At 38.0% G+C, this 10499-nt stretch overlaps 2 long non-coding RNA genes across 5 annotated transcripts; one reads left to right on the forward strand and one right to left on the reverse strand.

Annotated features, from left to right (window-relative positions):
* The first annotated feature begins 375 nt into the window (after positions 1–375).
* Positions 376–6705, forward strand: LOC113080056 (uncharacterized). Of its 4 annotated transcripts, none has more exons than XR_003281797.1 (5): positions 376–539; positions 3149–3233; positions 3907–4068; positions 4232–4317; positions 6051–6705. It is a non-coding gene; the product is annotated as an uncharacterized LOC113080056 (long non-coding RNA). The 4 variants fall into 4 exon arrangements; XR_003281799.1 differs by having other exon boundaries at positions 3939–4068; XR_003281798.1 differs by lacking the exon at positions 3149–3233.
* Positions 803–3979, reverse strand: LOC113080057 (uncharacterized). The gene is made up of 4 exons (XR_003281801.1): positions 3926–3979; positions 1901–1922; positions 1692–1751; positions 803–1397 (listed from the first exon to the last, which is right to left on the reverse strand). It is a non-coding gene; the product is annotated as an uncharacterized LOC113080057 (long non-coding RNA).
* Positions 6706–10499: the final 3794 nt, after the last annotated feature.

Raw genomic sequence — 10499 nt, forward strand, 5'->3', positions numbered from 1 at the left:
CTGAATTCAAGATTATAAGTAAATAAATTTATCTGTTACTCACATAAACTTTCTATAGTTTCAGAAGACTGAATATTACTGTTTGTTGAAATTACTTTTCAATGTATCTTTTTAAAGTGAAATATGTATTTTTACAACTTACTTGTGAATTCTTTTTATAGAATTTTCAGATTCTGAGATGTCAGAAGTGTAGCATGCCCTTTTCCATTTTTTGGAAATGTTGTCAAATGATGCTGAAATTATCAAAGTATGTGAACTTAATTCATGAAAACCTTAAGCTGTGGAATATCATGTATTAGTAATTTTGTCATCTGTTTTAATGTATATTTAAAGTGTATTTTAACTTGCTTACCCGACTCATGTAGAATCCTGGCCTGATGCTTGGTCCAACCCTTATCTGGCTGTGGTGCCTCCATCAACCTGACGCTCTTTAGTAACCGGTCCAAGTCTTTGTATGGAGGCCACCATGAGTGGCCATCTGAGTACCAGGACTTTGCTACAGGACCGGTACTCCCTTCTCCGACGAACTCCACTATCAGGTACATGTTCTTTTTGTTGTTGTTTTATTTTAGCTGGAACAACCTAAATCCCCATAAAGTGTAACGATTCTTATTACATTTCAGTTGTTCATATGCATGATTCAGTTACCCAAAATAAAAGTAGCAAGTCCAAAAAAAATAAAAATAATTAGTGTGTGTGTAAAAGAGGGACTGAAACAAAATTACGGTCATAAGGAACTAAGAAAGCTTTCGCCTCAATGTTCTCAAACTTGCAGAAATGTGTTGGTCCTGAGATGCCATGAACTAGATGAATACCAAGCTCTGAGGATGGAAGGGGATAATCAAAAAAAGGTTCATGATTGTTGAAGGTAGTGTAGGCCACGTAAATGTCATCCTTCGCTGAAATTATATTTTGCAGCTTTGCAACTTTCCCATCAATGTAAACATAACTGTTGGCCTGGTCCAGTTTAAGAGTGTAAGAGCAGGTTTTTATTTCTTTGTACTGTGAAGATCCATGAAAACATTCAGGTAGAGGGCCAGCCGTGTGTTGTTTCTTAATTTGTGTTTCGAAAATAGAAATGACGTGGAGGTTGAGTAATTAATGACAGATTTAACATTTTTGGGTGAACTATCCGTTTAAAAATGTGAATTCCTGGTATCAAAAATCAATTGTTATGATGAAACTGGCAAATCAGAGATCAGAGACTAGCAGGATGCTAGTATTTATGTATGTAAGAATCTCTTTAATGTCTTCATTAAGACATTACTAACATGCTGCATGATGTTGTAATTGATCTAAACCCAAATACTGAGTGGTCATTTAAAATATATACTTACAAAGTCAAAGATGTTCTCAAGATGTGGCTCTTAAAAGAGCCGTTGTGGTGTATGTAGCTGCTGTAGACAAAAAAGAAGAACGCATACGAGTGAGATGTCTGTACACATTAAAATGTTTTCACTTTCATCAGTGGTTATTGATTAATTAGGATGTTATGATGAATCTGGCAAATCAGATGCACAATGCTAGTTTTGTTTCCATTTCATTCATACATGCATTTAATATTTTTTTTATTTTTATTCCTTTATGTATTCCTTTAATGTCTTCATTAAGACATTACTAACATGCTGTATGATGTTGTTGTAATTGATCTAAACCCAAATACTGAGTGGTCATTTAAAATATATACTTACAAAGTCAAAGACGTTCTCAAGATGTGGCTCTTAAAAGAGCCGTTGTGGTGTATGTAGCTACTGTAGACAAACAAGAAAAGAGAGAAAAAGAACAACGCATACGAGTGAGATGTATCTGTACACATTATGTTTTCACTTTCATCAGTGATTATTGATTAAACATGTTGTGATAAATCTGGCAAATAAGAAATGGCGTTGACTCCACTTACAACAATAAGACGGCAATCGACACTGAAAAAGAGAGAGAAGATAATTAATTTAACTGTAGTCTATTAAATCCCAAAGTTTATAGTCTCTGATGGATATGTATAATATTATTTGATAAAGCATGATAAGAAGAAGAATGCAGAGCAATGTTTCTGATGAGACCTTACAGCCCACTAACAAATAAGCCAAAGTAAAAATGCATTTTCATTCTTGAGAATCACCGATTCCTATAAAGGTGTCAAGGCTTATGAGTTTTATCTCTCTCTCTCTCTGTCTGTCTCTCTCTCGCTCTCTCTCTAAGTGCACGCGCCAGCGTGTGTTAGAGAAAGGGTTTACGCGCTCGCGGTTAAACCTGACAAGTGACACGCACTACTTTCCATACAATTGTGAATAATGAAGATATTATTAAGAATAATTGTATGATTGGTCTCTTTTAAAGTAATGTTAACATGACATAACTCTAAAATGAAAGAGCGTCTCTCAAACGGAGCGGATTGGCTCTATCAGCAATGACGTCACACGGATGTAACGGCATTTCGGTGTTTAACGGCGCTGATGAGCGGCCTGTAACTATATATTAAACGACTGAAAATCGTCTTCGTGAAATGTGATACAATTAACGGAAAAGAAAAATTTCTATAAGTCCAATTTTTACTACAATTTAACTGGTTTCATGAGTTAAAACGTCTGCTATTTATTTTAGTAGTATAACCCTCAGAAAAACGAACTGTTCCCTCAGACGGATTGTTATTATAATTACAATTTATTACTTTCTTTCTTCATAGTTTTAAATGTAATTTACTTTTGTTGTCGGTCCATACTTTTAAAAAGTCATTTCACTAAATAGGTTAAGTAAAAAGTGATTTACCTCAGGGAAACGCACTGCTGGGGATGTCACTCAAAGTTGAGTCAGGCTGTGCGCGCGGTGGGCACAGACCCCTGCTTATATAGGCCCGCTGCCCGGTTTCGCGGGCTTGGCACGCGAGTAAGAATTTAAGTTTTAAGAAAAATAATTATTTTCTTTTTTTATATTTTTTTTTATGTACAATGATATAATGACACACAGCGTTAACTTTGCATTAAACATAATAATAATAATAATAATAATAATAATAACAGTGTTTTCCTATTATATTCAAAGCAATGGTGTTACCAAAAATATAACCATATAATTTTTTGTTTTACTTCTTTATTTTCTTCCCAGACTGAGAGTTCCTTTTTTTATTATTATAAATTGGGCAACCCCATAGGTGGCGATGTACGCGCGCGAGTCGCCAATGAGCCAAGGGATGAAGAAGTCCTCAGGGCAAGATGTGGAGGAGTTATGGTTGAGAGGTAAAGTATGAAAGGTGGAAATGTATAGATTTATGATAGTATGTTTGTCATTGGTGAGATTGTTGAAAGGTTTTTAATAGTGAACTAATTTTAAACAGTTTTAACCGACCATATGTTGAAGCAACGCGTTTTGGAACCAACCGCGGTGCATGTTCAGTTAGCAACAAACAAATTTGATCCCAAATCAACTGCGATACACGTCATGTTAAACGCATGGCAAAATAAATAAAAACAAAGAATATTATTTTATGTTCTATAATTGTTAGAAATGTAAATGTATGCAATACTATAAATCCATAAAATTCCAAACCTTGTGACCTAAAGACATGCATGTGCACATTATGCACAAGGTTTTTCGCTCAGCCTTGTGCAATATAGAGAATAATCATAATAATAATGATATTTATTGCCTTTTGCTATAAAAGTGACATTTTCTTGAACATTTCTTAATGAAGACATTGAAGGGGTAATTTAAAAATAAAAACTAGCATCCTGCATCTCTGATTGCCAGATTTCTCATAACACGCATAAATATAAACAAAGAGACTCAAGTTATAGCTCTTAAAAAAACCTGTGTGTGTGATAATGTCATATAGTTAGTTCAAAATTGCTTTGATTTATAGGGATTTAATTTAGTGACTTTACCATTTGTTTTAATGATGTTTATTTACAGTGCAATCTATTCTGCTTACCCGACTCATGCAGACTTCTGTCCTGATGTTTGGCTGTAGTCCTTCCATCATCCAGTCTTTTGCAACCGGTCTATTTATGGAGACCACCATGATCTAATCTATACAGATCTAGTTGTCTCTTCTCCCACAAACTCCTCTTTCAGGTATATATTTTTTGTTGTTGTTGTTTGTTGTTGTTTCAACAATGTTGACTGTATTTTTGTATACCATAACAACTTGGGGGTGTCAAACAAACTTCCATTGAGTACCATTAGACCACTCAAGAAGAATTACCTCATATAACCAAGATTTTATGTTGTAAAGCAGATTTTGAGCGGATCTCCTTCATTCTGCAGCCAGCTCACCAGAACCTCTGGGTGCACCAGCTGTGGATATTACAGGCCAAACTTTGGGTGAGGATCTTTCTCCCACTGTTCACCACCAAAACTCTTCCTATATGTAAACAGTTGTTTAGCACACTGTTGTCTATATTTGAATGGGTAATTTTTAGGCTGCAACCAATTATCTTAATTAAATAATGTTCTAGATTAATTTGATAAAATGCCACATTTTATTTTCTTTATTTTTATTTTCCGCATCTACTTACAGATGTGAGTCTCAATGTTCTCTGCACACAACTGCTTACAATAGTGTTTCGATTGCTGTCTGTGTGAAAAAGTAACTATATGAACAAGTAACTAAAGTCAAGCAGTATTTAAATTGTATTTATTTACAGAGGTATATGAAGTCACACTTGTCTGTGTGTGAATATGTTGTGCAGCACAAATCCATGAATGAATGTTCTTGAAGTGAGTTAAACTTCAACAGATATCCCCTGCTAAAGGAGTAGGGAGCAATGAACACTTTGTAGGGACCATGTCAATGGGAACACAGGTTATGCACAGAGCTCTCTTCTAACGAGCTGATTATCTGAATCAAAAAGAGAGACTTACAAAAATATGTAGAGCTGGTGGGCACGGGGACTGGAACTGAGAACCGCTGCTCTAATTAAAGGAAAGTAGTATAGTAAAGTATTATCAAAGATGGCGACATCCATACAATTAAAAGTCTTCTGTTAAATCTGAACCAGCAGCATCTTTTATAACTTGGAGTAGATAGGATTATTTGGGTCACATACAGAGTACAAAACTTGAAAGTAGCGGAGAAAATGCTTCAGTAAAGAAATATTATTTGCAGTTTGCTCTGACAGATGCTTTGACAGATGTGTGTGGACCTGAGTCATGTTTCTCCAGAGCACAACTTACATTTGATGGTAGAGTCCTTGCCTAATTTTGGAAATAATTGAAGAGAATAGGAGTGCAATGATTCTGACTACAATTTACGTTGTACTAAAATATTTATTTTAAATGTAGGTTTAATATTCTATGTTATATTTATGAGAGCATTAAATGTAAAGGAGTATACATGTAATTACTACAGTTACTACACGTAAAACAATTGCTATGTTAAATTTACTATTTTCAGAATATACAGGTATATTAACGTGAATACATGTTCCCCATAACAGTTAACATTTAATGGGTGTTTTGTTTTTAGGATTTTTTATATGTTTTATGCTTTAAAATGGCAAGCAAAGAGTTTTTTTGTTTTACAATGTCATGTTTGTATTTTAACCCTTTTTTTGGCTAATGTGTAGCACAACTTGCATAAATACATTCACTATATTTGTTTTCTTTGACTTCAGTTTTCACATTGTTTGGACGACAAAATCAGGAAGGATGTAGGGGCACACAGTTTGGGCACACATACACAGTTCATCTTTGGGTTTGTTGCTCTGTGCTGTTTGATTGTATGGTAGTCAGAACTTTGTTCAGTTTTATTAATTACTGTCAGCTTTCACAGCGATACTGCTTAATGAGCAATTATCTCTATCAAACATGGACCTTAAAGGGATGGTTCACCCAAAAACATTATTCAAATAAATATTGTGACAATCATGTTCATGAATCTGATTTCAGTGGCACAGCTGTGTAGTATCTAGTACAGAGGTCGTTGACAGTATTGTGTGCATTGTACATGATGTTCACTGCCCAGTATTGTATTATTGTTTACACAGTAAGTTTTCAGTAACATTATTTCCTTATAAAATGCTCTAACATTTTTTTCCTCCTCTTTTCTCCACCAGACACCCTAGGACAACATCCTTAGCACAGATCTACCTATAGCCCTCCATCATTCCCACATCCATCTTGCAACAGTTTCATTAAGTGCAGTCCATAACCAGTTCACAGTCTACACCTTGTCCATTGCAAATGTTATGGATTATTCTAATAAAGATCTTTCTATTATTTTTTTTGAGACAGTTATTATGTACTCTGTTATGTTGTGAATAAAGTCAGCCCCCCCCCCACCTCGATGCTTTCAGCAGTTAATAGATTAAAGTGTGTCCTTAATGTTTTATTATTTAAAGATTGTTTTAAAGTTTATTACAGGCTCAGTTTATTTTTTTTTCACTAGAAAATAAAGTGGAGTATTAACTGTCATAATCAAGTATGAGACTTTTGTCAGTATCATTAATTCTATGAGGCAATATGAATCAAATTAACATTTGTATAGGGTTTTCATCCGAAGGCTTCTTCCTTATTCAGTTAAACATCAAGGGTTTTCTATGCCTTTGTCACCTTTTACTTTCTCATCGGAAATTATGAGCATCATTATTTGGAAGAAAATAAGAATATGAAAATGGCTTTGATTTCAATGTATTGAATGGAATCAAAGAACCACACAAACCTTTGACCTTCACACAGACATTGTATAAATTAAAGTGTTACTCAAATTATCAAGCATGTAATGTTTGTGTTTGTGTTTAATGTGTGTTTATAGTTATGGTTGTATTTGTATTTTATTATAAATGCATGTGTCTAGTTGGACGCGAGCGGAGCGATGCAACGCAAGATAATCACTGATATCGCCTACACACACTGGAAGCGGGCGAATTGACAAATCCCCGTCAGAAAAAAATATTCCTCTTTATATTTCTGGAATAGCTCTTTGCAACAATGGTCGCGTCTGTGTGACATTGCAGTGCTTTAAAAACTCTAGTTTTCCTCATTTATCTGCTTGCTCCGATCGGCGCTGCGTGGCAGCATGTAATTTGAAATGTTGAAGATTCGTCGTATAGACGTCGTATAGAGGTAAAGGAGACAGCTCATTAACAGCTAAAAACATTCGATCGAATGCGATGTTCACCAGATGCTACGATCTTTCATAGACGTCTCCGCGACGTACCTGTGCTATCTGGGTCACCATCCTTTCTCCCCCTTCTCTTCCGTGAACCTCTGGAGTTGTGAGTTTAGACTTTTTTTTAACTGTTCCTGTGGTGTTGAGCAACTACAATTAATTTTAATCCTATAATTTTATATTATAATTTATTTAAAGTGAATAAATTGTAATGCAAAATAATTAAAATTAATTAGCTAAAGTAAATCGTAAGTGGAAGTGCATCTGACTGTCAATTCTGTCATGAGCATACATCAGCAATTACACATGTTTAGGGGAATAGGGCAAGGCTGTGTCCCACATTGTCCCTCAGAAACATACCCCTTGTCCCCCCTTGGGCTTATTAGCAGGTGGTCACCCTAAATATAACTGCATATTCAGCAAGAATTCATGTTAAACATATTTAGCTATGGCTTGATCAGGTTATAATGACTACAAGAGTCGAGCGGGATGTTAAAGGCTATATGAGTTTGTCGGTTTCTTTTACTGATTATTTTCAGGTTAAAGCATGATTTAAACAGATAAAGCACATTCACACGCAATCGCTTTAGCAATAATGCATTCAAACAAATGTAATCTTACAGTGCTACATTATCAGTAGGCGATTTTGAAATCTTGAAGAAATTAATCGATCGGTTTAGATAAAATAACTGACAAAAATGTACTGTTATTTTCTTCACGAACAAAAAGCTGATGGGCTAGTATTGTCACAGGTCGGAGCGGACCACAGGTGTTGCGAGTCACGCCCCTTCCTAATTTCCACCTCGAGGAGGTCCCAAGAACACCCCAATGACCAGACACACGAGATGAGTTAAGGATAATTAAAACAACTTTATTTAAATTTTTAAAAAAGATAATTTAGGGAAGGAGAAAGGGGAATCTAAAATTGGATTTTCGTCTCTTGTCAGGAGGGGACTGGGCCTGAGAAATCTGGAGGTCGTTAGGTAAGTGATCACAAGGGGAGGGGGCAAAGGGCTCTTTCGTCCTTTCACAGAACTCCCACCAATCTCCTGACTGATCCTAAATCCTTCCTTATCGGCTTGATTTCCCGTGGCGCCCTTCTCTTCTCCTGAAGGCAACAGAAACACACGATGAGTAATGGGTGAAACGGAGAAGAATACCTTGTTCCTATATTCGTTGCTCTTCGGGTTTTACTTCACCAGCGTCTGGACAGCTCCTCTACCCCAATAGACCTCCTAGATAAGTACGAGGTAACACACAAGTCCCTGAGGACACAGGTAAGTAACAAGGGTAAGTATGTAGCAAGGTAACTGGGTCTCTCCCCTGGACGTACACTGGTGTGTTCAAAGTGAGTAGCTTTTTACTCGTAGCACAGGTAGGTATTGAGCAAGGTGACTGACTCTTCACGCTGGGCTTACAGAGCGTATTCAAGGTCAATGGCTTTTAGCCCGTGCAGACGGGTAAGTATTCAACAAAGTGACTGTATCTTCATGCTGGGCTTACAGAGCGTATTCAAGTAGCTTTTAGCTTTCCCCACAATGTCCGCACAATACCTTGTCTTGCATTCACACTTCACCTCCTTCAGACTGGCTACAGGGAACGGAGTTATGGGCGGGCGTAGGTGGGATAGGTGGGCACCGCCACGGCAGCCTACGTTCTCTCTAACAGGAACTTCCCTCGGCCTGGAGGGCGACTACAGACAACAGGGACACGGCACAGCACTGCAAAACTTCGGGTGTACACACGTCAAAGACAGACTCACCCACTGCACTACACACACTTCAGTGATTTTTAAGGTCGGTACTCCACACCCGGTCGGATTTCGTCCTGGAGGAGTTTACAGTCGCTGGCACGGTAAGTGCTCCAAACTTTGCGGTGTAGCCACAGCCAAATAACATCCGTCCACCCCCACTTTACTTCGGCTCACCCACTCGTCTCGTCCTCCACGATGGGGCCGCTCAACAAGCTGTTAATCACTCCAGCAAATATTAGTTATCCATATCCAAGTATGAACAATGATATGTAAACGATCCAGTGTACTCACAGTCTTCGTGATACTGATCTTCTCCCGCTCTCTTTCTCTCCCCAGCTTCTTAAAAGACACCCGGAAGTGTTATCGTTGTTCCACAATGGCGCTATTTTCCTGCGGGACCTTCATACAACAGACACGGGTGAGTATGGCTTCTTTCCACAAAACTTCACTTTGGCAAACCTGTCCCAATAGCCGTATTTAAATCCTCCAATTCACTTAGTGACTCCACAATTGCTCTCATCTGCTTCGCCCTACTCCAGCGCCCAAAACACTCCGTCTCCCTCGTGGCGTTCCTTGGGAAGCAAAACAACACTCCTTCCTGTATCCTCAATGCTCTCTTTATACTCCCTTCAGCATCCAAACTGCCCCATCTGCGATCGCCACGTCATTGAACACACCTGCTGAAGATTTCCCTTGATTCGGGCCGTCCGGAGTTTCCGGAAGTGACGAGGGCTTACACATTTCGGTCCGGGCGGAACTTCTCCTCTCACTTTCGGTTCCGCCCTCGAAACCACTCCGTGACATCCTCCCCCGCCAATCCGTTCTAGTCCCTAGAACGTCCTTCTCCTGTCCAGTCCCCGTACCTCGCAGGGGGACGTCCCCGGTTCTCTCGTTGGGACCGACGGGGCAGGGACACAGGGTCAACCCGGGCAGGCACATTCGCCCGTTCTCTTGGGACTACAGATAATCCACTCACCCATGGTGCCACAGGCCCGGGCTGCTTCGGAGTCTCCTCCCTGGGTCTGGGATAATTTGGGCAAGGTCGGATCATGTTCCGATGGACTGTACGCTCTGGTCCCGCCTTCCCCTCGGGCCGGATGGTATAGACTGGTTGGCCCGGCCGCTGCTGTACTACTACCACGGAGGGGGCGGCATAAATAAGGAAATAAATGTATAAATAATTATTTATTTTCGTTTTTTTGCTTTTCTATGTATATTCATTTATATATATTTATATATATATATTTATTTATATATATATTTATTTATTAATTCTTTTTTACATTTATTTGTATATTTATTTATGTATTGATTTATTGATTTATTTTTTATTTTGGCAGACCTGGCATTCCATAACTGTGTGCTAGAATCTCATAAAAACTAGCCGATTTTAACCTCAAAATGTACGCTTTTAAATATACATATACTGCTATCTCAAACACGGAGAGACTTCTTTGTGATATCAACTAACAGATTCTGCAAAAAACGAAAATCACCAATTTTGAAAAAAAAAAACGCTTCTTTCTCATTTTTCTTGAAAGTTGTGCTGCCGACTTGTGTCACTGGTTTCCGTGACGGCTCACATATGCCTTACTCATGCTGCTGTTTAAGTTGTCACGTTATTGTTTGTGCATGTTCTGA

The sequence above is a fragment of the Carassius auratus genome, unplaced genomic scaffold, assembly GCF_003368295.1.
Source record: "Carassius auratus strain Wakin unplaced genomic scaffold, ASM336829v1 scaf_tig00030202, whole genome shotgun sequence".
NCBI classification, from domain to species: domain Eukaryota; kingdom Metazoa; phylum Chordata; class Actinopteri; order Cypriniformes; family Cyprinidae; genus Carassius; species Carassius auratus.